Below are 23,946 nucleotides of genomic sequence, written 5' to 3' on the forward strand. Positions count from 1 at the left end.
TTTATTAGACTGGACACCTAAGCATAAGCAACCAAAGAAATGATCAGTTACACTTCTATTAATTTTTTTTAAATAAAAGATGGAACTTACTCTAAGAATGTGAAACACTTCCCTTGGCAAGTAATGCAAAAGTAAGTGAATGAGTCCTTCCAACTGATTCATAAGAAAGGAGGAGATTCTACCTCTTATCTTTGTTCAAAAGTGTTTCTGGCAATTGAATACTAGGAATTTCAAATACATTCAATTCAAAGGACTATATATGTATATACATATATAAACACACACACACATACATTCCATATATTCAACATATATATTCAATGTATTCAAAGGAGAAAATATTAAGGCAGAGAAATTAAGACCAGAAAACTATCTTTTGAAAACATTAGGAAATGTCTAAAACCACTAAATTACCTTTTGCATTGCAAAGGAGTCAATAAGCTTTATTTAAAATGGCTTTATATTTTTTTCTCTGAAATAACACCGTTAGAGTACTCAGAAATTCTATTTAAATAATTACTTTGAAAGTCCCGATTGAGTATGATCTTCATTTTATGTACATGTGTGATCCGTATGCTATTTCACATATATCAGGCATATTCAGTTGAAATTCCTCAAAACTATACTTCATTGAAATCTACAGCTTAGATTCATTCATGAAAAGGACATTATCAACAAATTGAAAAGACAGCCCACAGGGGCACCTGGGTGGCTCAGTTGGTTAAGCGACTGCCTTCAGCTCAGGTCATGATCCCGGAGTCCCGGAATCAAGTCCCACATTGGGCTCCAGCTCCACGGGGAGTCGGCTTCACCCTCTGACCTTTTACCCTCTCATGCTCTTTCTCTCTGTCTCTCTCTCAAATAAATAAACAAAATCTTAAAAAAAAAAAAAAGAAAAGACAGAATAGAATAAAATATGTGCAAATCACTTAACTGATAAGGGGCTAGTATTCAGAATGTATGGCCCTCTATTATAATTCCACAATAAAAAGACAGATAAAACTGGGCAAAAGGTTTGAATAGACATTTTCCCAATGAAAATATACAAATGACCAATAAGCATATGAAAAAAAATTGCTCAACATCATTAATCGTTAGAAAAATGCAAAAAGTAAATCAAATCCAGAATGAGATACCACTTCACACTCAGCAGAACAGCTAAAATGAGAAAGACAATAACAAGCCTTGGCAAGAATGTGGAGAAATAGGAACACTCGTACCTTACTGTTAGTACTACAGAGTTGTGCAGTTACTTTGGAAAACAGTTTGGCAGTTTCTTAGAAAATTAAAGATGGAGAGGCACCTGGCTCGCTCAGTCAGTAGAGCATGCGACTCTTGGTCTTGAGGTTGTAAGTTCAAGCCCCACAATGGATGTAAAGATTACTTAAAATTAAAATAAAACCATAAGATACCTAGGAATAAACCTAACCAAAGAGGCACAGAATCTATACTCAGAAAACTATAAAGTACTCATGAAAGAAATTGAGGAAGACACAAAGAAATGGAAAAATGTTCCATGCTCCTGGATTGGAAGAATAAATATTGTGAAAATGTCTATGCTACCTAAAGCAATCTACACATTTAATGCAATTCCTATCAAAGTACCATCCATCTTTTTCAAAGAAATGGAACAAATAATTCTAAAATTTATATGGAACCAGAAAAGATCTCGAATAGCCAAAGGGATATTGAAAAAGAAAGCCAACATTGGTGGCATCACAATTCCAGACTTCAAGCTCTATTACAAAGCTGTCATCATCAAGACAGCATGGTACTGGCACAAAAACAGACACATAGATCAATGGAACAGAATAGAGAGCCCAGAAATAGACCCTCAACTCTACAGTCAACTAATCTTCGACAAAGCAGGAAAGAATGTCCAATGGAAAAAAGACTGCCTCTTCAATAAATGGTGCTGGGAAAATTGGACAGCCACATGCAGAAAATAAAATTGGACCATTTCCTTACACCACACACAAAAATAGACTCAAAATGGATGAAGGACCTCAATGTGCGAAAGGAATCCATCAAAATCCTTGAGGAGAACACAGGCAGCAACCTCTTCGACCTCAGCCGCAGCAACATCTTCCTAGGAACAACGCCAAAGGCAAGGGAAGCAAGGGCAAAAATGAACGATTGGGATTTCATCAAGATCAAAAGCTTTTGCACAGCAAAGGAAACAGTTAACAAAATCAAAAGACAACTGACAGAATGGGAGAAGATATTTGCAAACGACATATCAGATAAAGGACTAGTGTCCAGAATCTATAAAGAACTTAGCAAACTCAACACCCAAAGAACAAATAATCCAATCAAGAAATGGGCAGAGGACATGAACAGACATTGCTGCAAAGAAGACATCCAGATGGCGAACAGACACATGAAAAAGTGCTCCATATCACTCGGCATCAGGGAAATACAAATCAAAACCACAATGCGATATCACCTCACACCAGTCAGAATGGCTAAAATCAACAAGTCAGGAAATGACAGATGCTGGCGAGGATGCGGAGAAAGGGGAACCCTCCTACACTGTTGGTGGGAATGCAAGCTGGTGCAGCCACTCTGGAAAACAGCATGGAGGTTCCTCAAAATGTTGAAAATAGAACTGCCCTATGACCCAGCAATTGCACTATTGAGTATTTACCCTAAAGATACAAACGTAGTGATCCAAAGGGGCACGTGCACCCGAATGTTTATAGCAGCAATGTCCACAATAGCCAAACTATGGAAAGAACCTAGATGTCCATCAACAGATGAATGGATCAAGAAGATGTGGTATATATACACAATGGAATACTATGCAGCCATCAAAAGAAATGAAATCTTGCCATTTGCGACAACATGGATGGAACTAGAGCATATCATGCTTAGCGAAATAAGTCAAGCAGAGAAAGACCACTATCATATGATCTCCCTGATATGAGGAAGTGGTGATGCAACATGGGGGCTTAAGTGGGTAGGAGAAGAATAAATGAAACAAGATGGGATTGGGAGGGAGACAAACCATAAGTGACTCTTAATCTCACAAAACAAACTGAGGGTTGCTGGGGGGAGGGTGTTTGGGAGAAGGGGGTAGGATTATGGACATTGGGGAGGGTATGTGCTTTGGTGAGTGCTGTGAAGTGTGTAAACCTGGTGATTCACAGACCTGTACCCCTGGAGATAAAAATATATGTTTATAAAAAATAAAAAATTAAAAAAAATTAAAATAAAGTTTTTAAAAGAGGAGTTACATACAGAGTTTAACATGGAGTCCATGTAACGTTAGAGTTTCATACGACACATTAGTTAACCTTCAAGGTATATACACAGAAGAATTAAAAACATATGTCTGTACCAAAGCTTGTATATGAATGTTCATAGCATTATTATTTATAATTGCCAAAAAGTGGGAACAATTTGTATGTTCATGAACTCATAAACAACACAAAAATATGGTATAGCCATACAATGATATATTATTTGGCCATAAAGAGGACTGAAGTATTGATCGATGGTTCAATGTAGATGGACCTTGAAGACATGCTAAGTGAAAGGAACCTGATGCAAAAGATGACACATTATGTGACTCTATTAACATGAAATGTCTAGATTAGGCAAATACACAGAAAGCGAAAGTAGGTTAGTGGTTCCTTGGGGCTGGTGGGGTGGGGGTGGGGTATGGGTGCTTGCCACTCATTGGTATGGGGTTTCCTTTGGAGGTGACAAAAATATTGTAGAGTTCTAAGACTGATAACAGTTGCAAACACCATGTAAATTTCGTTCAGTGTCCAGATGGCAGAAAATGCTCACCTAGACTCAACAGTTTTGGAAGTTCTGTTTACACTGTAAAAATATACTGGTTTTTTTTTTTTTTTCCTCCTAGCAAGAATGTTACGCATTTCCCTCTCATGTGATATGTGTACGTCATCTGTTTGGTATACATATATATGAGGCATACATAGAAAAAGAGTGTAAGGAATAGCTCAAAACATTAATAGAATCTCTCTCTTTTTTAAAGGAGTTCTCTTTCAGTGGGATTTCAAATAACTTTTATTTTCCTTATAAGTTATTTTTTTAATTTCTCAGATGTTCTCTATTGAATTTGCATTACTCTTTTAATTAGAGAAAAATATATTCTAATGGCCAGTTTAAATAAGCTTTAGGCTGCATAACTGCTTTTCCTACCAGGCTTCCCCCCTCAGGACCGACCCTGTAAGAAATAGTAGGTGGGTATGAATCCTGATGCCAACAAGACCAACACAAATTCATTACTACCACAAAAACAAATTAGTTTAAGTTCTTGTCTGCACAACTGTCATGGCACTTCAAGCCGTCTTAAAAGAATAGAATCATTTCAAACACATGGCTGAATTGTATACATAGGCTTTCTCTTTCTGTAGAATTGTCTGTATTCATTTTAGGCGAGGGGGAAAGAAAGTCCCTGATGACATTTTGCAAATACCAGTTGATGATTTTCAAAACTATTTCTTTTTCTTAGAGCCAACTGTATCCTTTGGAAGTCTAGTCCCATCTGCCATCAATAAAAACAATCCTTATCTCAAAAATGGGTTTTTTGCCTTTTTTTTTTTTTTTTTTTTTGAAATGTCATTGCAATACTCCACCTATTTTCTTGTGAGGCAAGAAAGAAAAAGCTTTGGTTGATGTCCACATTAACTGAATAGGTAATTTTTTTAGTTCCTTTCCATTATTAATTTTCAGGATCTATCAGGTTTTATGATTGAAAATGTTTAAAATCTGCCCTATATTAGTGTTGCTCAAATGATGTGCATATTAGCTAACTGAGGGTTTGGTCAAAAAGTAGATTCTGACCTGGAAGTCTGGGTAGGGCTAAAATTCTGTATTTATAATGTGTGTGTGTACATGTGTGTGTATGTGTATACTGTGTCTGATACAGTAATCTTATATAGATAGATTAAAATTACCATGTTTAATGAATAATATGATTTTAGACATAATTTTTGTCATTTTATTTCTCGTAAGTAAATTCTACACCCAACATGGACCTTAAACTTAGAGAAGCATTGCATTCTCTACCCACAGAGCTAGCCAGGCGCCCCTTGTCATTTTATTTTTAACTCAGACTATTTTATGCCTATAGCCTTATTCAAAAAAAGATGGGAATTCCCCTTGAAAAGCTAAATATGGTTGTGGTAGCCAACCTCCAAGACAGCTCCAGTGATCCCGGCCTCTGATACTTACATGTCCAGTAACCCCTTCCCATATTATACCAGGATTGGTATGTTATCATACAGATGCTATGTCACCTCTGATACTAACTTATAAAAGACACAGTCACTCCCATCTTGGGCTCTCCTGTGTGCTCCCTGGATCTTGCACTCTGGAGACAGCCAGCTGCCATAATGTGTGCAGTGCTATGGAGAGGCCCACGTGGTGAGGAACTGAGTGAGCTCTCCTGCCAAGAGCTGTGTTAGTAAACTTGGAAGGGGATCCTCAGGCCAGTCAAGTTTTCAGATGACTACAGCTTCAGTCTACATCTTGGCTATGACCTTAGAGTGCCTAAGCTACTCCACGATTTTTGACCCTCGGAAACTCTGATGTCATTAAAGTTTATTGCTTTAAGCTGCCAACTTTGGGAGCACATACATAACCACAGACAACAGATACATGGGCAAAAATTATCTATCTATCTATCTATCTACCTATAGATAGATAGATAGATGTAGATCTATCTATACAGATAGATAGATATAGATGTAGATACATATAGATGTAGATCTATATCTACATCTATCTATCTATATATCCCCCTCACATATACATATATATTAGTGAATCCATGGAAAAGTGGTCTTTTTCTGGAATTCATGAAATTTCTAATAGGATCTGTTATCTCTCACTGCATAATGGTTTGGAAAGCCATATCACTCTATGGGAGACTGGTGTGAGGAGCAGGTGGGAGTGTGGCTTGTTCCCCCTCGTGCACACACTCCCTGACCTCCACCCCTGGCAGTTATCACTGCACGTTTTCCCACTTCAGCAGGCTGGCTGGGACCCCTCTGGAAACCAGTGATGTAAAGTAGCAGGAAGTAGCGCCCATCCTCTTCTGTTTCCCTTCCTTGGTGTGATAGATCACAGGCTTATGTTGAAGATACTCAGAAAGGCAAGAACTAGTTCTTAGGTACAAATAATAATGTTGAGCCTCCACAAAAATTAACAGCATCGTGATGACAATGGTAGTTCACTGGAATAAAAACGAACACTTATATAATATTATTACAATACTGCCCCTTTTTGTATATTAACTCCTGCCGTTCTCATGAATTCATGAAGTAGACATTATGATTATTTCCATTTTACAGATGAAAAAATTGTAAGTTAGGTAACTTGCCCAGAGTCAAACAGCCAGTTTTATCCTGGGACTGGTCTGGCTCCAGAGTCCATGTTCTCAACCCCTTGATACGGGCTCTCATAAATAACAAATACATTTACTACATTAAAATACCGTTAGTTTAAGTATCGAGGAACTGCCATGGTGAAATTAACGTATTTTATACTATTTACTCTCATAGTTGTGAAATAGGGGGATTCTAGTCAGCTTGGGAAGAGTAGTAGCTTCAAATAAAGTACAGTTTTGAATAAAAGCTAATGAGTGCAGGGGTCTTTGGGAGCAATGGTCCCCACACTGTCAGACCAACAGGGCGGATGACTCTGTACCCTTCAGGGTCCCACCTACTCCTATCTGCTGACTATAGAAAGATAAAATCGTCCCATCAGCATTTTGTGATTTTAACACTTGGCCATGCTGTTTCTATGTTTATCTTTGTTTTCTGCTTCGTAGTTCCAAAGTTTTCTCCTTCTCCCCCATTAAAGGCGATCTCAGTCTGAAAGCTGGCTGGCCCACTTCTCTAAGCATACCAATCGGATCATGAGTAATGACCGGGCACTTTCATTTAGGGACGTTCCTAACAACAGGATGGAGTCCAGCTGCCATGTGTTGCCTAAACTGAACATCCAAACAAGGTGGAAAACACTAGATCTGTGTCCTTGGATACTGGTAGCTTCAAGGACTGTTTATTGCTTAGCATCTTAAATCAAAATAGAAGGAGATTTCACACTGGGCCCTCTGATTCCAGTGCACATCTCCTCAGGCAAGGCTGGAATCCTTTTCTAGCAAATCTGTTTTGTCGTAAGAATCATTGAGTTAACCAAAATTATTGTTCATCTTCTGCATTTTCAAATAACATCAATAGTTATTTGTTTCCTTTTTTTTAATCAAGAGGTAACTGATCATTTTTTTTTTTGACTCTCTGAATAGAAAGGAGATTTATGAAACTCATGAAATGATAGCAAATCTAGCCCTACTTGGCAGATGTTTCTCTAGGAGCTTATTTTTGTGTTTTAGATAATGATACATTCATGATGGATTTAATGAAAATGGTGAATACTATTTTTAGGACTATGTTGTAAGGAGGTATATTACATGAAAGTTTAAAGAATATGAAGTTTTACATAGTGAAGTATTAAAGCAAAACATACAGTTAATACGAATTTGTAATACTTGTGGCTAACGATGAGGAAAGGAAAAAACAAGATAGCCGAGGATGGTTTCATTGGAGAGGTCCCATGTAACACACATTTTTAAGTTAATTCTTTTGTTTGTGTGTTCAGCAAATATTTATTGAGTATCTACTCTTCTAGACACTTGGGATGTTTCAGGGAACAAAGCAAACAAAGATCCCTGGCCCTAAGGAATATACTTTCTAAATAAGACGCTACAAGATAAATGTCAAAAGTAAACTCTACCATTTGCTAAGTGAGAGGTGCCACAGGAAAACGAAAGGGGAAGAGGACTGGGAGAACTTGTAGTCCTATTTTAAATAAGACGACCAAGGTGAACCCCTTTAGAAAGTGACATTTCAGGTAAGATTCAAAAGCAGCTGAGGGAATTCATCATGGGTCTATCTGTGAAAAGAACCTTCCAGTTAATGGAAGCAGCCAATGCAAATGCTCCAAGGTTGAAGCATGCCTGACATCCGAGAAGCAGCAGTGAGCCAGATGGCTAGAGCAGAGAAACAAGGGTGAAAGTAGTTAGAGAAGAAGTAACAAAGGCCATTTAAAGGACTTCAAGTGGGTGACTGGGTGGTTCAGCCAGTAAAGCATCCGCCTTCAGCTCCGATCATGATCCTTGGGTCCTGGGATCAAGTCCTGCATTGGGCTCCTGCTCAGTGGGGAGTCTCTTTCTCCCTCTCCTTCAGTCCCTTTCCCCAACTTGTGCTGTCTCTCTCACTCTCTCTCTCTCTTAAATAAATAAAGAAGATAAAAAAAAAAAATTTCAAGTGCCACTTGGAAGGAGGACCTACTGCAGGGTTCCTGGCAGAATGTGATGTTTGTTTGACATATTTTTACCAGATCACTTTGGCTGCTGTAGAGGGACAATAGGAGAACCACAGAGACCATTAAACAGACTAATACAGTGAGCCAAGTAGGAGAAGATGCTGGTTCAAACAGGTGGTAGCCTGATCTTAAAAACAAGATCTGACTGGATGTTGGACATCCTCTAAAGATAGAGTCAGGATATGTTGCTGGGTTGGATAATGGGTATGAGAAAAAGTGAGACCTCAAGATGCCTCTAAACTTTAACCTGAATAAAATTTCCTTCAACTAATATGGAGAAGGCTACAGGTAGGAGAATGGTCATCTTAGAGATGTTAAATTTGAGGTATCAATCAGAAATCTGACTGGAGATGATGAATAGACCGTTGGATACCAGAATCTGAAGAGAGAAGTTTCGACTAATATCTTTTTAATAAGAATGGCCTGTTCTTTTGACTATTAAATAAGACACCTACTATGTAAAAAGCAAGCCCCCTCCATAATAAGCCACAAGATCCTTGGGAGAAATACGATTGGCTAAAAAGAACTGAGAGGGAGACTTCATAATAGCACATGAAGAACCTCACTTCCAAGCAATGTGTCAATCAAATGGACAGAAATCTGTGCAAAACAAAAACCTCGTAACCAAGAGTCCTCATGTCAGAAACACTATATTCTCCCCTCCTGCCAATTTTACTGAGAAATAATTGACATACATCCCTGTATAAATCTAAGGGATCCAGCATGATGGTTTGATCTACATATACTGTAGGCAACAGACTAAACAACAGACTTAGCTGATATCCATGTTCTCATACAGACACTCTAAATAAAAGAATAAAAAAAATTTCTTTTTGATGAGAAGTCTAGGGATTTACTCTCTTAATTTCTCTTAATTTCCCCCTCTTACACAGCAGTGTTAGCTGTAGTCAACATGTTGTACATTACAGCCTTAGTCCTTACTGGTCTCATAACTGGAAGTTTGTACCGTTTGACTACTTCCTTCCAATTCCTCCTTCCCTTACCACCTGCCTCTGGTAATTGTAAGTCTGATCTCTTTTCCTATAGCTTTTTTTTTTTTTTTTTAAGATTCCACATATAAGTGAGATCACATGGTATTTGCCTTTCTCTGAGTCATTTCTCTTAACATAATGTCTAAGAGGTCCATCCGTGTTATTGAAAATGGTAGGCTTTCCTCATTTTTTATAGCTGAATAATATTCCTATGTGTGTGTGTGTGAGAGAGAGAGAGAGAGAGTGAGAGAGAGAGAGAGAATGAATTGCTTTATTCCTTCATCCATCTATGGACACATAGGCTGTGGCCATGTCTCACCTGTTGTAAATAGTGCTGCCATGAACATGAGGGTGCAGATACCTTCTCAAGTGAATAAGAAATGCAAATATTCTTTGAAACAAACATCAAGTATGCAAATGTGCTGATTCTGATCTAAAAAATGTAGGTCTCAAGAGAAGGCTCCTTTAGAGAAGCTATTTACACATTTTCCCTTCTCCGCTTCTGCTCCTTGCAACTTCTTGAAGCTACTAATTCTCTGGAGACAATCCCTTAGAACTATGTAGTCTATAACTTTTCCATAAAGTCTGTGTTCACAGTTTATGCAGTGAAAATTATTCCTATTTATAAGCTTTCAGCATGTGTCCAACTACACTGAGAAGGAAACCAGCATCATCCCCTCTTGAAGAGCACTGATGTTGTGCTTGTGCTTCCTCTAACCATGCTGGAATGGCATAAGAGATGACTAACTCCATAATACTGAAAAAAGTTTCATAAGGCACAACGTTGTAGAACTAGAATTAAGGAGAACCCACCATGTGGGAAAGCCATTCTGAGTATTAGAGATAATAGGCTGTTTCTCTTGGTTTCCCCTGGAGCCAGACTCCCCAACCCTAAAGCTCAGCTCAATACAAGCTGTATGACCACAGGGAAGCTATGTATCTTCTCTGTCCTACAAAATGAGAATGATCACGGTACCCACCTATTCGGGGTTATCAAGAATATTAAATGTGGGAGCGACTGGGTGGCTCAGTGGGTTAAGCTGCTGTGTTTGGCTTAGGTGATTGTTTCAGGGTCCTGGGATCGAGCCCCACATCAGGCTCTCCACTCAGGGGGAGCCTGCTTCCACCTCTCTCTGCCTGCCTCACTGCCTACTTGTGGTATCTCTCTGTCAAATAAATAAAATCTTTTTAAAAAGAATATTAAATGTATTTATATTGATATGTTCACTAGAAAAGTACCTGGAACATAGTAAAACCCATGGAAGTGTTTGGTAAGTAAATAAAAATGCTGACTTTTCTGTTTTAAAGTACCTCCTTCTGCTTAAACTTCTGCCATCAGTGCATGGTTTTCATATTTTTTATAACTTTTCAGAAACTGCTGTCAGCAGTTAAATATTTTTAAGTTTTAGTCTTATAATTGTAGATTCGTTTGTCTCTAAAGCTCATCTCTGAGGTAGTTTCTGAGGCATGCCGGGTCCCCCTGCCTGCCTTCCAGAAATTGCCTGCAGCATGCCTGGTGGGGTTCCAAGTTCTCCACAGCCAGCCAAGTTAGGTTTAGTGTTATTTTTCATCACCTTGACGTCAGTGAGAAATATCACTAAATTAATGCAAAAAAGATGTTCAATAGGATTTCATGAATAACTCAAAGCCCACTGCAAATACAGGATTGTCCATGATGTTTTGAATTGATGGAAATCTATCTAGGGATTTCCAGCAATTCATAAACCAATTTCAGCTGACCGATTTAAAGCTTTGTTTTTTAAAAGCTGGCAAGTCAGAATGAAGATAGAGTCTCTCCCAGGCAAATACCCTGAATTGATTCAATTATCATTGACAACTAATGAATTCACTGCAGGTATCAGCAAAAGTCCCTTACAGAGAGCACTGACCACAGCAGCTTACACCCAAACGCTCCTGACTTACCTTAAAACATGACCGAGGAAAGAATTGTCTCCACCTCATTAGGCCTGCCTACACTGATTTCTAACTCCCACATTCAGCCTTCACCACTGTCTTTGGACATGCTTTTTCCTGCATGTGCAAAAGTCATTCCACTTGTACTCCGAGCTTGAGAACTTTCTCCCACATGTTTCTTGTAGGCTGCCAATATCCATCAGCAAGGGATTTAACATGAATCCTCTTTTTATTCTTGATATTTTGAGCTCCAGAGTCTGAGGTAACACTTTTATTTCTTCATGTATGAACAATATCAAAAGCAAATAATTTGGGTCTCAAAAAATGATAATTTGGGGAACATCCTTATGGGTTATAAAATTGATTTTCATGTTTTGCTGTGTTCCTCATTCATGTTTTCCCTTTTTCCCTCCTCCCTTTTTTGGCATTATTGCTGCCTAAGGCTTGCCCATTTGGGTATCAGGGTTGGTAGCTGCAGCCTCCAGAAAATGCGGGTCACCTTAGATCTCTTCAGATAGTATCTGCTGCGTGAACTTGTCAGTTCAGTCTCATTCTCTGAATGGATTCCTTTAGCTTGGTTAAGCTCTTTGGTCTTTAGAGCTTTGCCCATAGCTTTTCCCAACCTCAGAAATTGAGTTGGATGACCAACTGCCATCATGTCATTAAAACTACCATCATTAGTGACTTTTCCCCGTGTGAAATCCAATGAATATCTTCCAGCCTCCTCGTTGCTTGCTCTCTCAGGGACATGGGATCCAACTAAAATCTTCTTTCCAATCTCCTAAATTTCCACCTTTTCTTAAAATTCCTCTTTCCTCCCATAAGGGGTCTTAATCTATTTTGAGCTCCAATTCCATTCCTTGCAGTTGTGACACTTGTCCTTTCTTTCTCTGTTCACACAACTGAGCAGTTCCAGCTCCAGCACTCACTAGCTATACGATCATGAGAAAGTTATTTAGCTCCTTTGTGTCTAAGGTTCCTCCTCTACAAAGTGGATTAACAGTATCTATATCATAAGGTTGAGTTCGAAGCTCAATTAATATTTACTACCTTAATAGTTAAGAATGGTTATCAAGAATAAGTAGAGTTACTTAATATCAGTATTCTTAACTATTCAGTGTACTGAATAGTTAAATAGAGTTAATATTTATAAGTACTAAGAACAGTGACTGGCGTATAGTAAGCATGATTTGAATGTTTCTTCTTCTTCTTTTTTTTTTTTTTTTTTCCATTAACCCTCATGGCTTCAAATTATCACCCATATGCAGATCTATACCTCCAGACCTACATTTCCAACAAAGATTTATCTCTAGAACCCAGATAAAATAACCTCATCTGGATGGTGTACCTTAAGATCTATCAGCTCTCATAATACTAGGTTCTTACCTGTTCCAACTCATCAGCCAGACATGCCGAGACATGGACCTTAACTCTTTCTTCTAGTTCAGCTTACACAAATCACTATCAGTCTTGTTAATTAACTTTCTTAAACATATTTGGAATCCATTCTGCTATCTCTAGTCCTACCCAATTCCATCTATTCTCCTCACTTGTGGAGGAGGAAAATCAGAGGTTTTTTTCTAAGATGTAACCAAATATTGCCACCAATAAAAACTCTTCCATAAAACTATTGATCTACCACCACCACCACCACTACCACCATCATTAGTCAGTGGGAGCCCAAATGCCTTAGCATGGCCTACTACGTCTCCCTATTTGACCACGACATATTTACCACACTTCATCTCTGTTTTTCCAGCCAATGTTCCCATTTTACAATCCAATCATATTTAAAAAGTCTTTTGTTTCCCCCAGTATACCATAATTGTTCAGAATTCAGCCTTAATAATACAACCCCACTTCCTGTCTCTATAATCTTCTAGCCAACTCTTTATCCTTTTAGAGTTGGTTTGGAGAAGCCCTGAGCTAAACATGAGAACATGTGTGATTGAGTATCAATACTGACTGACTGACTGACTTTACAAGTTATATACCCCTCTAAAACTCAGATTTTACTCTGGCAAAGAAGGATCATCCATTCAACAAATATGCAATAAGATCTTCTATGCCATACTTGGGCTTGGCTCTAAGGATAAAACAGTAAATAGATGGTACCCTTGCCTTTGTAAGGTTTATACTGTACAAGGTGGGGGATGTTGAATCTCTACCAAAAGAAATAACTGGTCAGTGTTTTGCTACTGTCTTCTTCTACTATGAAGACTTCTGTTACATTTCATATCATTATATTGCAACTTCTCATATTCTTTTTTTTTTCCAACTCCTGGTATTCAATGCAGGTTATTTATTTTCAGGACGACCTCAAAATCACAGATGAGGAAAAGTGAGACAAGAAAAACCCAATAAAGGGTGAATTAAAGGATAGATGGTAGCTATGGGAAACTGGGTCTCAATCCCTCTCAAATAACTGTTAAACTGTGGGAAATGTATCTAACTCCATTAAATTCCATTTAACTTTAACTCCATTAAACATGCAGGTGCATTTGCATTAGGATCAACTCAGATGGCAAGGGAAGAATGGGCAAGACCTCAATAACACCTACTACGCTGTCCAATTGCCCTACCTTCTGAGCATCTCCTAAGGGTGCATTACTCATCTTCCTGTTCATGGGACTTAACAGAGTGCCTGGGCTAGAGCGTGCTAAATAAATGGATGACTCTCCACAACATCAGCAAGATGAAAGAAATACTTTCAACAGGATCCTGTCGGTTTGAAACACGGATGGCGGAATGGAAGCAGGTGAGGAGGAAAAGCTCACAAAACTATTGGGGAAATGGTTTCCTTGCTGAAGTACCAGATTTGAAACCCAATGATTACGTGCCTAAAAATATTTCTTTCTCTCTTTCTAATCACTGACCACTATTATGGACTGAATGTTTTTGTCCCCTGCATTTCCTAACTGATATGTTGAAGCCTCAATCCTCAATGTGACTATGTCTGGAGAGGGGGCCTTTAATGGAGGTAATTAAGTTTAAATGAGGTCATAAGGTTGGAGGGACTCTGATCCAATAGGATTGATATCCTTATACAAAGAGACACCGGAGCACTCACGCTTACCTGTGCATGCATTCACTCTCGTGCTCGCTCTCTCTCCTTCTCTCTCTCTCATTCCACACCATGTGAAGATACAGTGAGAAAGCATCTGTCTGCAAACCATGAAACATCCTCACCAGAAACCAACCCTGTGAAGTCTTAGACTTGTCAGTCTCCAGAACTGTGAGGAATAAATTTCTGTTGTTTAAGCCACCCTATGGTATTTGCTAGGCAGCCCGAGCAAGCTAAGAAGAGATACACAGTATCTCACAGCAATTGAAGAGATGCACAGTACTGGTGAGGTGGGTTCAACCAAAGCCATCAGGAAAGAGTTGAATGGAAAAAGCCAGTGTTTGGCTTTCCTTGGGCTCAATACCTGGCATATATCCTTATGAAGACACTGACCCCAAATTCTTTGTTTATACAAGGCTGTATTTAACTATAAAAGCCCCTGAACACACAAGATAGTTTGAAGAGAACAGATACAGGTATTATATTGATTAGCCTGGAACTATTCAGAAATTCCTTGTTCAGATTTTTAAATCAATCTTGAAATTTTAGAGAGAAATATTTATTGACAGTGATGGTGACAGGCTTCACATAGTTTGCCTTTTCTTGGCATAGACTAACTTCCCATTTCATAGGCATATAAAATAAGCACATAAAATGGTTAAAAATAGGGTTCTTGGACATCAAATAACTCATACTAAACATACTGATGAGTTAAGTGTAAATAAATGAGAAACACATGGATAAAATTTTCCTTAAATACATAAAGCTTTAGCCATTAAGTGAAAAAGAGGCTGACAAAACACATCTGGGGTTTTGCCCACTGCAAAAATTATTTTTAGTTTTGGATATTAAACCAAATTACAATTCAATGTGTCTAACTTGAGTATAAGCTCTTGATTTATAAAACAACTCTTGTCATATAATGATTGGGAAGATAGTACAGATAGTTATGAGAACTTGGCCCTGACTGAGGATGGAGAAAATTCTTCAATCTTATTTAAAGGCAAAATGGCCATTTTCTTGCTGGTCTTTTTTTTTTTTTCTTTTGTTTTTGTGGTGTTTTTGTTTGTTTGTTTGTTTGTTTGTTTAATGCAAGGAAAGCTTGAAGAAACAATTTCTGCACTTCTCTCTGAAGAATGAATACATGGAAACAGCATCAATTTAGAGAATAAAATTGTTGCTACGTTTTTCACATCAGCTAATACTAGGTTATGATTTAGAGGCAGATGAGAGGAGTATTTGCTTTACTTCAGTTCATTAAATAAGGTTGATCAAAACTAAATTTTTATTCCTCCTCCCCCTACTCAGCTGATCCTGGGAGGAGTGGGTTAGATCAACTTACACTGTTCAAGGGTGCCCAGATTCATTTTGTTCCTTATCACCTACAAGTGGGCAGAGCAAAGTAAGATCCTAAGTGCTTTTTGTGTAAACTGGTAGCTTTTCCTAATAAGCAAAATGTGCTGATTTCCTTTGAGCCTAGAGTCCTCATGACTGAGCTCAAGCTCTGTAGTCACCATGAAAACATGGCCACACTCACAATTCCATCTCCTGCAAGAGATGGACAGTAAATTAGTGGCTCAGATCTGGACCCCGAAAAGCTTCTGGCTCAGGATGTCCCAGTTGGGATTTGTGGCTCTTTCAAAAGATGGCACAAAGGAAGGAGGTCCCAGGAAATCATCTATCATTGGGCTCCATCCCTTGAACTGAACATCTTGATTTTAATCTTGGACTCTGCTGGCTGGAATGCTCAGAGATTCTCTAAATCTCTCCAGTCCTCTACCTCCCCTACCCACAGAATTCCCTGGGCCACAGTTCTCAGACCCAGTGCCTTCTGGTGGATACCCTGATCTACCTGGAATCAATATGAATTGAATGGCCCTTGATCATCAATAAGTCTTGATCAGTCGTAAGATGTCTGACAGCTGAGAACTAGAAAGTCCCTAGCCAACTACTCTCAGATCCAGGTCAGGAAGGAATAACAGCTGCCTCTGGAAAATATTCAGAAAGCCCTCCTCTACCAACGGGAGGTACACAATTCAAGGAAAACTGAGGGACTGAATGTAGTCTTTAGGAAAAGAGTAGAGCAAAAACATTACTGAATAAAGAAAGGGGGCCCCAGGGCTTACTGTTTGTCTCGAGTGGCTGGGCATGAGGAACTTAATCTCTTCCCCTGCACATGTTCCTCCTTTCTCCCTTCTAGATCTCTCTACTCCTTTCACAAAACAATTTGCAAGGAACAGTGAAAAGCAATACTGCTAATGACAGAAAATAAGCTATCCACTCGTCACTCTCCCTCTGCTCTTCAGTTTTATGGGCAGTGGCAAGTGGCAGCAGGAGTAACTATAAATCACTCCCACACAGACGGCAGATGACCGTGGGCGCTGTGCGACAGCAAGAGTGAGATCCTGAGGCCAGCCGCTCAGAGTTCTCAGGGAGGGGTGCCTGGGTGGCTCAGTTGATTAAGCATCTGCCTTTGGCTCAGGCCATGATCCCAGAGTCCTGGGATCCAACCCCTTATCGGGCTCCTCACCCAGCAGAGAACCTCTTCCCTCTCCCACTGCCCCTACCCCAGCTCATGAGTGCATGTGTGCTCTCTCTCTCAAATTAAATAAATAAAATCTTTTAAAATAATCATCCCTCTCTTTGAAAAAGATGTATGGTACTTTGATAGGAATTGCATTAAATGTGTAGATTGCTTTAGGTAGCATAGACATTTTCACAATATTTATTCTTCCAATCCAGGAGCATGGAACATTTTTCCATTTCTTTGTGTCTTCCTCAATTTCTTTCATGAGTACTTTATAGTTTTCTGAGTATAGATTCTGTGTCTCTTTGGTTAGGTTTATTCCTAGGTATCTTATGGTTTTGGGTGCAATTGTAAATGGGATTGACTCCTTAATATCTCTTTCTTCTGTCTTGCTGTTGGTGTAGAGAAATGCAACTGATTTCTGTGCATTGATTTTATATCCTGACACTTTACTGAATTCCTGTATAAGTTCTAGCAGTTTTGGAGTGGAGTCTTTTGGGTTTTCCACATATAGTATCATATCATCTGCGAAGAGTGATAGTTTGACTTCTTCTTTGCTGATTTGGATGCTTTTAATTTCCTTTTTTTGTCTGATTGCTGAGGCTAGGACCTCTAGTACTATGTTGAATAGCAGTGGTGATAATGGACATCCCTGCCGTGTTCCTGACCTTAGCGGAAAAGCTTTCAGTTTTTCTCCATTGAGAATGATATTTGCGGTGGGTTTTTCATAGATGGCTTTGATGATATTGAGGTATGTGCCCTCTCTCCCTACACTTTGAAGAGTTTTGATCAGGAAGGGATGCTGTACTTTGTCAAATGCTTTTTCAGCATCTATTGAGAGTATCATATGGTTCTTGTTCTTTCTTTTATTGATGTGTTGTATCACATTGACTGATTTGCGGATGTTGAACCAACCTTGCAGCCCTGGAATAAATCCCACTTGGTCATGGTGAATAATCTTTTTAATGTACTGTTGAATCCTATTGGCTAGTACTCATGAAAGAAATTGAGGAAGACACAAAGAAATGGAAAAATGTTCCATGCTCCTGGATTGGAAGAATAAATATTGTGAAAATGTCTATGCCACCTAAAGCAATCTACACATTTAATGCAATTCCTATCAAAGTACCATCCATCTTTTTCAAAGAAATGGAAAAATAATTCTAAAATTTATATGGAACCAGAAAAGACCTCGAATAGCCAAAGGGATATTGAAAAAGAAAGCCAACGGTGGCATCACAATTCCGGACTTCAAGCTCTATTACAAAGCTGTCATCATCAAGACAGCATGGTACTGGCACAAAAACAGACACATAGATCAATGGAACAGAATAGAGAGCCCAGAAATAGACCCTCAACTCTACAGTCAACTAATCTTCGACAAAGCAGGAAAGAATGTCCAATGGAAAAAAGACTGCCTCTTCAATAAATGGTGCTGGGAAAATTGGACAGCCACATGCAGAAAAATGAAATTGGACCATTTCCTTACACCACACACAAAAATAGACTCAAAATGGATGAAGGACCTCAATGTGAGAAAGGAATCCATCAAAATCCTTGAGGAGAACACAGGCAGCAACCTCTTCGACCTCAGCCGCAGCAACATCTTCCTAGGAACAATGCCAAAAGCAAGGGAAGCAAGGGCAAAAATGAACGATTGGGATTTCATCAAGATCAAAAGCTTTTGCACAGCAAAGGAAACAGTTAGCAAAACCAAAAGACAACTGACAGAATGGGAGAAGATATTTGCAAACTACATATCAGATAAAGGACTAGTGTCCAGAATCTATAAAGAACTTAGCAAACTCAACACCCAAAGAACAAATAATCCAATCAAGAAATGGGCAGAGGACATGAACAGACATTTCTGCAAAGAAGACATCCAGATGGCCAACAGACACATGAAAAAGTGCTCCATATCACTCGGCATCAGGGAAATACAAATCAAAACCACAATGCGATATCACCTCACACCAGTCAGAATGGCTAAAATCAACAAGTCAGGAAATGACAGATGCTGGCGAGGATGCGGAGAAAGGGGAACCCTCCTACACTGTTGGTGGGAATGCAAGCTGGTGCAGCCACTCTGGAAAACAGCATGGAGGTTCCTCAAAATGTTGAAAATAGAACTGCCCTATGACCCAGCAATTGCACTATTGAGTATTTACCCTAAAGATACAAACGTAGTGATCCAAAGGGGCACGTGCACCCGAATGTTTATAGCAGCAATGTCTACAATAGCCAAACTATGGAAAGAACCTAGATGTCCATCAACAGATGAATGGATCAAGAAGATGTGGTATATATACACAATGGAATACTATGCAGCCATCAAAAGAAATGAAATCTTGCCATTTGCGACAACATGGATGGAACTAGAGCGTATCATGCTTAGCGAAATAAGTCAAGCAGAGAAAGACAACTATCATATGATCTCCCTGATATGAGGAAGTGGCGATGCAACATGGGGGCTTAAGTGGGTACGAGAAGAATCAATGAAACAAGATGGGATTGGGAGGGAGACAAACCATAAGTGACTCTTAATCTCACCAAACAAACTGAGGGTTGCTGGGGGGAGGGGGTTTGGGAGAACGGGGTGGGATTATGGACATTGGGGAGGGTATGTGCTTTGGTGAGTGCTGTGAAGTGTGTAAACCTGGTAATTCACAGACCTGTACCCCTGGGGATAAAAATATATGTTTATAAAAAAAAATAATAATCATCCCTCCCTTTCATTCATACCTGTTTAATCCTATGTCTCACATAGGAGAAATAAAGAAATTGGGGATTCTGGAGATGCGCAATGATGAGAGAGGTTGTGGTGTTCTAGAAAGCACTGCTGGGAATCACTCAGAACTATTCCAGGGTTTTCTCCCATACCAGGCCATCCAGGAAGACGCTGTGCACATTAGCCCGGGAAACAGTTGACTGCGTGCTTCTTTAGAACACATGCTTGGCCAATTTAGAGACATTTTAAAGAATGTAGGCTGCCCGGGCCATGAATCACCCTCCTGCCTTCTATCATCCGACTTTAGCTCAGGACTTACGTTTTCCTAGGACCCTACCACGACCTGAGCGGGAAGGCAGATGCTTCACCGACTGAGCCACCTAGGTGTCTCGGGGAAGTGGATTATAATGAGACTTTATTTTTTCCAATAAAATGCAAATTATGTAAGGGATAGAAATTTGTGCAAAGAGATTTTGTATTCACAGTGCTAAACTTCTGGTATCTGCATATGCAGCTGGAAAGAGTCTCTCATGATACCTTCTAAAAAGTCATTTTCTGAATGCAAGGGCAGGTCATGAAAAAGCTGGATGATTGGCTACTGCCTAGCAATTCATCATGGCCCCACATTTTCACCAATTCTATACCACTGTCAGGGAAAACAATGTAATGTGTCCCCTGTACTCACCATTGCCCTCGTGGGGGTAATGCTAGTGAATTTAAAATGGCAAATTTATTCTTGCAATTTTTTTTTTTTTTTTTTAAAGATTTTATTTATTTATTTAACAGAGAGAGATCACAAGTAGGCAGAGAAGCAGGCAGAGAGAGAGAGAGGAGGAAGCAGGCTCCCTGCTGAGCAGAGAGCCCGATGCGGGACTCGATCCCAGGACCCTGAGATCATGACCTGAGCCGAAGGCAGCGGCTTAACCCACTGAGCCACCCAGGCGCCCTATTCTTGCAATTTTTATTTTAATATTGAAAAGAGCTTCGAGAGATAAATAACTATACAGTGAAAAAGAAAAAAAATCCATATAATCCTCTCCTCAAAAGTCCATGACAGAGAAAACTAAATGGTTTATCCTGCTGTCTTACTCATTAATCTCTAAGTAGATGCTAAGGATAAAATTAAGAACTCTAAGTACCATACTTGATATTGAAGATGCAGTTTTGTTTTTGTTTTTAATCAAAGAAGCTGGACTAGACTAACTCTGGGGGCTCCACTGCCTCCTAATTGCTATTTTTTCTTTTAACATTTTCCGCGATCTGGCCTCCAACAATCGTTAAGATCGCTGTATGCCAAACTCTCGCTTTTAATAGTTAACGTGGATATTTTTGCCCACTTCTCTCCAATTTAAGATTCATGGGCCTTAGAGGAATGTAAACACCACAAATTCTTTCTTCAAAAGAGTCTTTAGCTCTGGGAATCCTTTGCTCTAGTCTAATAAAGAACTATTTTCTAAAACCACTAAGTATAAAGCTGCTCCCTCTCTGTTTAAAGACAGGCTTCTTTCAGGAGCTGTTTTATTCTATTTGCCCACCAGGAATCAGCAGTGGTTTGGTGGCAGGAAACTGCACTTAGAGGCTTGGCGCTGTGGGCGTGAAGAGCCGGGCTAGTCCAGACTCACCCTTTGGTCAGCATTAAACACCTGGTGGTGGAACTTCCTCACCTGTACCAGGCTGCAGACCTGTCTTCCAGGTAATGTCCTGAGGCACACAGCTGATTTCAGATTCACAGTGATGATTTAATGTTGGGGAAAACGGCAGCACATGAAACAGTCTGGACCACATGAACCTTTCTGGTCTGAAGCTCAAGGAAATGGGTATTTGTTTTTCTATCTGTCTTCTTTCTTTCTTTCTTTCTTTCTTTCTTTCTTTTTTTGTGTCTAAATTATTTTCAAGTCTTGAAACTGTTCATCCATCTGTTCTTTCTTCCTTTTCTTTCTCCCTCCCCTCCGTCCCTTCCTTCCTTCCTTCCTGGGAAGGAAGTGGTGAGGTCTATATTCTTCTCATATCTTAGCGTTTCATTGTAAAGATCGTATTATTTCCATGTTCATCCAGAACTTCAGTTCCTTTTGCCCAAAGTACTGCCATGTTCAGCACTACAACTAAGTATTCACATTTTATGTTGCCCCTCACAGTTGATTTCTACCCAGGAAGTTTTGTTTCAACTTTATGCATTTGAGGAAATGCTTTTTATTATTTTTTTTAAGTCCATTTATTTTATTTCTCAGAGAGTGAGAGAGAGAGGCAGGCAGAGAGAGATGAAGGCTCCCTGCTGAGCAAGGACCACCCCCCCCCACCCCGCCCCAGTGCAGGACTCGATCCCAGGACCCTGGGATCATGACTTGAGCTGAAGGCAGATGCTTAACATACTGTGCCACACAGGTATCCTGGGTTTCTTCAAGATTTTACTTATTTGAGAGAGAGAGAGAAAGAGATAGCATAAGTGGTGGAGGAGCGGCAGAGGGAAACGGAGAAGCAGACTCCCCGCTGAGCAAGGAGCCTGACATAGCTGGATCCCAGGACCCTGAGATCATGACCTGAGCCAAAGGCAGAGCCTTTAACCCATGGAGCCACCCAGGCCTGCCTGAGGAAATGCTTCTAATGCAGAAGTTAGAGGTAAGTTCTGGTGCTAATATAATTAAAATCTGCAGTGATGTCCTAGAAATTACAAAATTTATATACATGAAATCAATGTAAAACTGCTGGATCAGAAGCCATCCAGTTCACAGATTATGGCGGGAGATGAAAGGTAGCACAGCCTTATATGTGGATAAATTCTATCTCCAAATCACAGGAATAACTTACAAGTACGGCATCCAGCCTCTCCATGTCCCTAGAACAGGCATGGTGCCACAGGTATGGAAGAAAGATTAGGTGTGGAATTAATAAAAGAAGAATAGGAGAACAGAAGATGGGAGAATGCAGAAGGATAATGAACAAAAATGACATTTTATTCACAAATGGCTGGAAGAAGTTGCATTTTAGTATATGCGCTGCTGACACGAGCACAGAGTTGCATTTTTAAAAATCCCAAATCTATATAGTCTATCATCTCTTCTTGTTAGACAATCAAGAAAATTTTAATGTGGGGATTACCAGATCTTTGTGAAAGTTCATCCTTTTAAAAAGTACCATGGCAATATTCACAGTCTCTTTGATCATATTTGAACTGGACATCCAGGACCATTCTTATTATCTAGACTTGGACCACATTTCCTATTGGCTAGAACCTCAGCCTCAAACTCGAAAGTACAATTGTTGCTACTTGTAGGCGGTTCTGTTGCAAATAACGAAACAAGAAGGTGAGGGTGGCATTTTCAATGTCAAGAAGAGATTATGTGGATTCCATTTTAATTTGCCTACACTCTGTCTTTTGATCACAGGTAATTGTGAATTGGCTCTAGTTCAAAGACGGACAGACAGCGATTTTCAACTCATGCAGTCTTTACAAGATTCACAATAGTAGGCCCTGCTTATTCTGGCCTTTTCTCTTTAGCACAATAAATGTGTGCTAAGCAGAGTTGAAACTTGTCCTGAAAAACTCCTGGCCTCGGGGGTTCCATTGAGAAATGCTGTGTGGGCAAACAAAGCTCTCTCTTTGCAGCTTTATAAATGATAGGTTTTCACTTTATAAGATGTTTTCACTGCATTCTTAAAGCATCTGCTGATGCAAAACAGCATGGGCCAGCAATCCCAGTTTAGCATTGTGTGTGAAAACAAATGTCTATTCATGGGTGGTTCACTCTCTCTCCTGGTTAGCTGCCTTCATTGAGGCGCTCCAAGAACAGGATTCTGAGTAAGGGGGTGAAAGGGAGATGTTAGCCTTAAGCAGTGTGCCCCCACTTTCCTCCAAGCAACCCCCCTCACTACTGGCCTGATTAGGGACAGACAGGATAGCTTCCCCCAAACACTACACAAAACTTGCGAGAAGAGGGGAGGTGATGAGCGTCGCCCTGGGAGTTCAACGATAGGAAATATCTGTACGGAGGGTAAACAAGGAACCTCCTGACGTATTTTGCAGAGTTGATCATGAGTCTGGTCCCAGAATGGAACATCCAGCTGCTATCACTAAAGCTGTCCCCCAGCCAATTTGTTTGGTGAGCTTCCCTAATTTTTAGAACCCTGACATGGTCCAGAGGGTCTATGTTTTTTTGTTCGGCTCTCCAGGGAGGATTACTTGACTATGGTTTTCCCAAAAGGAGAAATGGCTAGGCTGTATAAGATGTCACAAACTTAAATAGAATTATGTCTATGTATACATTCTAATGGGTTGTGTCTTTCTACAACATCTTCCCCATGGAAACAGCCCATGTCCTTTATTGCATTTGGCATTACGGGTGAGGTCTGCAAAGGACTCTTT

At 39.6% G+C, this 23,946-nt stretch overlaps 1 protein-coding gene across 1 annotated transcript in view; it reads right to left on the reverse strand.

Moving 5' to 3' along the window:
* The window catches only part of ADAMTSL1 (ADAMTS like 1), a 908,570-nt gene that overhangs the window by 700,550 nt on the left and 184,074 nt on the right, over positions 1 to 23,946 (reverse strand). The window lies entirely within an intron of this gene.

Source organism: Mustela lutreola, chromosome 12 (assembly GCF_030435805.1).
Source record: "Mustela lutreola isolate mMusLut2 chromosome 12, mMusLut2.pri, whole genome shotgun sequence".
NCBI lineage: Eukaryota > Metazoa > Chordata > Mammalia > Carnivora > Mustelidae > Mustela > Mustela lutreola.